The sequence below is a fragment of the Camellia sinensis genome, chromosome 9, assembly GCF_055761805.1.
Source record: "Camellia sinensis isolate YWXY chromosome 9, ASM5576180v1, whole genome shotgun sequence".
Lineage (NCBI taxonomy): Eukaryota > Viridiplantae > Streptophyta > Magnoliopsida > Ericales > Theaceae > Camellia > Camellia sinensis.
Genome location: NC_138969.1, coordinates 23,517,863 through 23,524,637, shown reverse-complemented (window position 1 = coordinate 23,524,637; position 6,775 = coordinate 23,517,863). Strand labels below are relative to the sequence as shown.

General features: G+C 34.4%; 1 long non-coding RNA gene across 10 annotated transcripts; it reads left to right on the top strand.

The window, feature by feature from the left end:
* The first annotated feature begins 774 nt into the window (after window positions 1–774).
* LOC145798500 (uncharacterized) lies at window positions 775–6,355 on the top strand. Of its 10 annotated transcripts, XR_014339444.1 has the most exons (6): window positions 775–965; window positions 1,533–1,636; window positions 2,910–3,728; window positions 4,564–4,887; window positions 5,025–5,072; window positions 5,341–6,355. It is a non-coding gene; the product is annotated as an uncharacterized LOC145798500 (long non-coding RNA). The 10 variants fall into 10 exon arrangements; XR_014339439.1 differs by having other exon boundaries at window positions 1,317–1,636; window positions 2,910–4,887; XR_014339438.1 differs by having other exon boundaries at window positions 776–965; window positions 2,910–4,887.
* Window positions 6,356–6,775: the final 420 nt, after the last annotated feature.

The following is a 6,775-nucleotide window of genomic DNA, read 5'->3' as shown; positions in this document are numbered from 1 at the left end:
ACTTTTGTCGACTAAAAATATTTTGGTAGCAAAAAACTGACATTTGCCGACCAAAAAAATTTTTGTAGCTAAAACTCGATACTATTACAAACTAAAAATATTTTGTTGCCAAAAAGTGATTTTTAGCTACCAATTTGCTATTTTAGTAGCAAAAAATTTTCATTTGGTGACTAAATAAAAATTTGGTCGGCAAAGGTTTGAAGTTTTGCCGACTAATATTTTTTAGTTGCCAAAATATAATTTTCTATGACCAAAATTGAAATTTGGTCGGCAAAAATCGAAGACGGAAGACAAAAAAAAGTGGAAATGAAAAAACTTTTAGCGACTAAAATATTTTGATCGCAAATAATAAAACTGCGTCGTTTTGATAGTATTAAACTAAATTTTGGCAAATATCGACTAAGGTTTGGTCGGCGTTAATTTAGTGACTACAAGGAATTTTACACTTTACACTTTTGGCGACCAAATTTAGTGACTAAAAGGAATTTAGTAACTAAAAATATCGCTTTTGACAACTAAAAAGTATATTAGTCAGCCTTGGTTTAGGGAATAACTACTAAAATTTTGGTCGGGAAATATTAAGTTTTGGTGATTAAAAAAAATTAGTCATAGTATATTCATTTTTTCCAACCAAAAAAAAAGTTAGTTGCCAAATTAATACTTTTGCCGACTAATATTTTAGTTGCCGCTGATTAAGCTTTAGCTACAAAAAAATTTTAATTGCCTATTATTAACATTTGCCGACCAAAAACCAATTTGTTGCCAAAGGTGTGAAAATTTTAGAGGGAAACGAATTTTGCCCCCGCCTGTTCTCTATTTAAACCAATCAGATTGTCCTCTCTCGCACACAGATTCTTCTTCAACACCAAACCTCACCCCACCTCACCTCACCGCACTGTCGCTTACGGTACGTCGCACACCGCCACCACCGCTGCCACTGCCACTGCCACCGCAGCAGATCACAGGTGCTCTCTCTCTCTCTTGCGCGCTCGTGCTTGCTTGCCCTCTCACTCTCGATCTGTCTGTCGGTCTGTCACTCTCTCTCGCTAGCTCGAGCCCTCTCTCTCTCTCTCTCTCTCTCCCTTCCTCTACTCCCCCCTTTCTAACTGTTGCTCTAGGGTTTTATATGCTTGATTCAGTTTAATTTCATGTTAATTTGTGAATTTGGTTTGGTTGTTGTGGTTTGATTTCTAAAGTTCTATGGGTTTCATGTCCTAAATATGTGTTTGATCTTAGTCGTTTGATACATTTCCCCCTCTTTTCCCTTTCTCTTCCATTAGTTTCAAAGCCCTAATCCATTGATTGTGTATGTACAGGTGCTATGGTCTCCATCTGCTCTCATTCCTCTCTTCTTCTTCTTCTTCTTCTTCTTCTCCTCTCTCTCTCTCTCCTTGTAATCTCTCTCATGAATTTGTTTTCAGGCACTAAAAGCTTCACCAGAACTCTGAATGATCTACCAATTCGTCATTCTTCTTCTTCTTCTTCTCTCTCTCTCTCTCTCCTTGTAATCTCTCTCATGAATTTGTTTTCAGGCACTAAAAGCTTCACCAGAACTCTGAATGATCTACCAATTCGTCAAAATTTCAGTTCCTTCACTGACCTCCTTCTCTCTTTTATACCATTGAGTTTTGTCTGGGTATGTACATTTATATTTTTTTTGTTCACTTTTTTTTTACTCCCTTGAATTTTCATGGATTTCTCACTTATATCTGTTTGACTGCTCAGAAAATTGAGTTAAAGAAGAAGAAAATTTGAAAGAATAAATGAGTTTTTGTTACATTTTGTGCTTTTGCAGACACTTGTTCGAACTGATATGGATTTTTATTTTTTATTTTTTTGTAATTGAGGTTTTATCTGTGAATACTGTGAGGTTTTTGTAACTGAGGTTTAATCTTTGTAGACAAAATTTTAATGTACTCATACAAACAAGAACTTAGAACAGTTGTTCATAGGCAATGACAAAGCTGGTAAGTTTATACATAAGAAAACTTTGCATTGTTATATTCTAAACCCCCTCTTCAGCCTAAATTTTTTCTGATTCTTTCATATGAATTTGATTTCCTTCAAACAAGATAAGTCTTAATTATTACATATCGAGTTTTCCTTCATTAAATGGTATATTTTTTTGTGAAATTATTTAATATTAGAGATATGGATAATGCAATTTGACTTTGTTTGAACTGTAATCTCTTCAAAATTTGTCTGAGAAGATTGCTCAAACTCAATAACTTTGAACTGGCTATCACTGACCTGGATTAAAACTTCAGTCAGGTATGGAAGTGGGATGAATTCATGAAAATTTGTGGAATTTTCAACCAAAAGTAATACTAGGGGTAGAATAATAAAATTCAGATTTCCACTCCTTTAGAAAAACAAGTAATCAAGTAGCATTGAGAAGAGATGATGAAACCATGTTTTAGGACTAAATGTTTACTGTTTAGGTAGGTCTAGTGTTGAATATTGAGTAGTATTTTTATTTGAACAAAAGTGTGATGACAAGATGTTGTTCACATACCCTTTTGCAAAAGATCAGTTCAGAAATATGTTTTTTAAAACGAAAAAAATGGAAGGAAGCCAAAGTGAAAATATATTGAAGGGACAATTAATGGAGTCATGTGTTTTGGATTATGTAAGGTTTTGAGAGTTAAAACTAGGTTTTGAGAAAGCACTTTGGAATGAGTTTTCGAGTACACATTTTTAGGAAGTGGCTTTGAAAAAGATGCTCACATATAGTTGAAGGTTTTCTTGGAAAATTCTCATGGTTTTTTAGGAATCTAGAACAGGGCTTAACTTAAAAAGAAAACATAGTCTACTCTGGAGAAAATACTCTTGATTGAATTAGTCTGAAACTGGAATGCCATAGTTGGTGCAACTCGGAGATAGTTCTAAAATTACTGTTTCTGTGCAAGGACACGGATTTTCTACCTGAGCACTGGCATTTGCTAAAGATTTGAAATTAAAAAAGAGGTTGTTGAACCTTTCTATAAAGAGGTAACCTCCTGCGGGAGGATCACAATTTTGCTGGATATATCGTACAATAACCTTGTAAGTATATATTTTTAGAGTTCTAATATTGCACCACTAAATGGAAAAAGTAAAATGCATATCATGTGAGGGAGAGCAAAATCTATGCTTGAAGGATCAATAAGTGTTCCCCTATAGAGAACTTGATCATTGCCAATAGTTCTTAATTTTCAGTTATCACTTTCATCTATAGAGCACTAGTTATCAAGACTTGAGCTACTAAAAAAAACAAAAAAAAGGGAAAAGAGTGAACCTAGTTCACTAATTCTCTCAAAAAATTTCTTCACAAACTCATTTTCAGGTACTGTTTTTTAATTGGTAAATGAACTGCAGTGTTTCTAGAATACATACTGGAGTTTGTACAATGGCTTTAGATTTATTGTGATCCAAGTTTTTTTGTTGATCTAGTTGTGCATATATTTCAATAATAACGCATTGAGATTATCTTTACTTCCTCTTTGATTGTGTGATGGTCAATTAGGAATAAGTCTTAGATCATTCTAACTTCTCATATGCACGTTCTTCCTTAGAAAATTTAAGCATCTGAAATGTTAAAGGTAAAAGAGGCACGTGGATCAATTGTTTAATTACCTTTGAGCGAAGGATCATGAAGATGGTCATTGAGGGATCCATTCTGGAAACACTCATATACTACATAGAGGTGGTTGTCCCCACTTGCGTATCCCAGCAGTTCCACCTGAAAAGTAGGTTTGACCACCGGAGTTGTTAACACATTTTATCACAATTTTTAATTACTTGTTAGTGTCAATTACTTACAACATTTATATGATGAATCTTGCATAAAACCTTCAGCTCCACAAGAAATTCCTTTGACTTGCTAGATTTCATCTTCTTTATTGCAACTTCCTGTTGGTTATATAAGCAATCCAAGGTTCTAGACTTTTGAGTGTTCAAAGCGAAATAACCAAATTGTTTAAGAAATGTTTACACAACTTTAGAAACAATTAGACCTATCATATACCCTTTTTCCTATGATGCCAAAGTATACACTTCCACATCCACCCTTTCCTATTTTCCTGGTTTCATCAAAGTTAATTGCAGCTTCGGCAATCTCGTCCAGACTAAATTTAACTGGCTTCTCGGACTTGATTCTTGTAACATCTGTTCCAAGCAGTTGGGCCTAATAATATTAATCAATTGCTTCCAAATGATAATTAATTTGACTCGTTGAAATTCTTGTCAATTTATATCTCAAAAAGTAGTTGAGACGATTTGGGTACAAAAAAAAAGACTTGCGGGTCAGGAATTCAGAAAAATTATGGATATGCCTTTGTTTCTGGAAACATTTTCAGTACTTATATACAAACAGACAGTCCATATAACAAATTTTATAGCAGAATTGCCGCTATTATACCATTGTTACTAATGGTCAATTGTCCATTCAGTATGTACAGGATTCTAGTTGAGACTGTTTGCGAAGCATTTTTGAAATTCTTTAATTGGACCTAGTTGTTTTAAAGTTAGTAGTACAAATTGGTCTGACCTTCAGTATCTTTTATTTCAAATTGGTTCTGCAAGGTAAATCTCTTGGCACATGGCCTTTTGATGATTGCATTTGGTTCTTCTTCGCTCTTTCCCTGGATTTTCTTTCTTCTAAGGAGGAATAAGATCAACATGGCCGCTGAAATTAGAGTCACGCCTGACAATATGTAGATGATTGTTGTCCAGTTTTTCCTGGTATGAATTACAACACAAGTAAGTTTTACTTGAATGTTGGAAGGATTGTCTTAAGGAAACTTTCAAGATGAAGAAATTCACTCACTTTGCCCGGAGACTTGAGTTCCTCTCTTCTCCCTTGATACAAACGACACCCTGAAGACATCTATGTAACTTGGATCTTGGGTTAGTCTTTGATTCAAGTTCTCAATTGTGCTCACTTTCGCAGATAGAATCTCTGCAATCCCTTATAATGTATCATCCTTTTGAACTGTGTACGAGTTTTATTTTTTATCCATCAAACTAATTTTCAAAATTTTCAGAAAAGAGATTTTGAGAACTCAACCTGTCTCATACACTTATAACTGCAGGTGAGGGATAATCACTTTTTTTTTTTTTTTGGAGACGGATGATTGCTGCCTGTGTGGTGAAACGCAATTAGAAACTGTTTGAACTTTGAATCACAAGCACATGGCAGGGTAATCACTGTAATGAAACACAGACAGGTCCTCAAGTATTTAAACCAAATTAATGGGTTATAGAGACCTGGTTTATTTTAGATGCCAGTAAATGTTAATTTGGGTTTTCATGTCCCTTTTATTTTCTAACCTTGTTGTCTTTCTGATGGTCTGTCTACAGAGAATATGGAACACTGGTGTGGTGGGCTTGGGAACACAAGACAAGACATATCTTTGATTTTATTTGAATCAAAAGCTGAGGGTTCATTTTGTCCCGTTGGCCTCATTTGTTCTGCTTGTTTCACTTGAAGTACTGACTCTTTGGCTTCAACTTAATTGACTGGAGAAGTTTGGTGATGAAATCAATTACTTTGAACTCACCCAGTAGTTTTGTTTTTGGTTTTGGTATTAAGTGTAAGATTTAGATGACTTTTGGTAAGTTAAAATCAAAATAATTAGAGACCATCCACTCATAAAAATAATTTTATTTTTGAGTTTGGTGTTGAGTGTTAGATTTACATTGTGTTTGGTTGGGAATGTGAGCATGGTAGTTAAAATCGCGATCCGGATTGTAGGATCGTACGATCTTACGATCCTACTTTGCCAAAACGATCCAGATCGTTGTAGGATCAATGTTATAACAGGATCGCAAGTAGGATCGTGTAGGATCGCATGGGATCGTGTAGGATCGCAAGTAGGATCGTAGATTTTATGATTTTTCACCTTATTTTTAATATGTATCATTTTAATTTTAATTTTTATCTTTTTTTTTAATAAAAAGTAGGATCTTACGATCCTCGATCCGATCCTACGATCCGATTCACTAGACCCTCTCACCGATCTTAATTAGGATCCCGATTTTAACAACCTTGAATGTGAGAATAGATTTGGAAAAAAAAAGAGGAAATGTGTATGAAATTAGGTTTAGGCCAGGTTATGTTTCTTGTTTTTGTTTTTGTTTGTAATAATTCTCCCTAGGCTGAGCTTCAGCAATATAAGTGCCAAAAGGTTCAGTAGTGCCAGACCAGGATACCCTCTCAGTTCTCTTTTCTAAGGCATGCTGTTAGGATGATATAATTTTCTTCTACTCTTTTTTATGAAAACTTGTAATAGTTGATGACTTTTATTAAACAGGTTCAGGATTGGATGATTTATATATTTCGTTGAATGTTCATGATTCAGATACTTTGTTGGTATGAATGATTCTTTTTAATTACAGATTATATTGAATTGATTGAATGAAATATTTGTCTTCAATTACAGGTTTATTTTGTTGGATGTTGGCGACCAAATTGTAGTTTTGCCGACCAAAATGTTGGTAGGCAAAATGGTACATTTGGCGACTAAATAATTAGTTGGTAAAATTGTTAATTTTGGCAACCAAAGAGTTTGGTCGCGAATAGGTCTATTGCCAATTAAATTTTTAGTCACGCAAACATTACTTTTGGCGACTAACATGTTTGGTCGTGGAATGTGACAATTGGCAACTAACATGTTTGGTTGGGAATATGTCACTTTTTGCGACTAAATGGATTAGTCGCAGTAATGATATATTTAGCGACTAAAAATTTAGTTGGTAAATCTAATTTTTTCCCGACTAACAAAAGTTTTGGTTG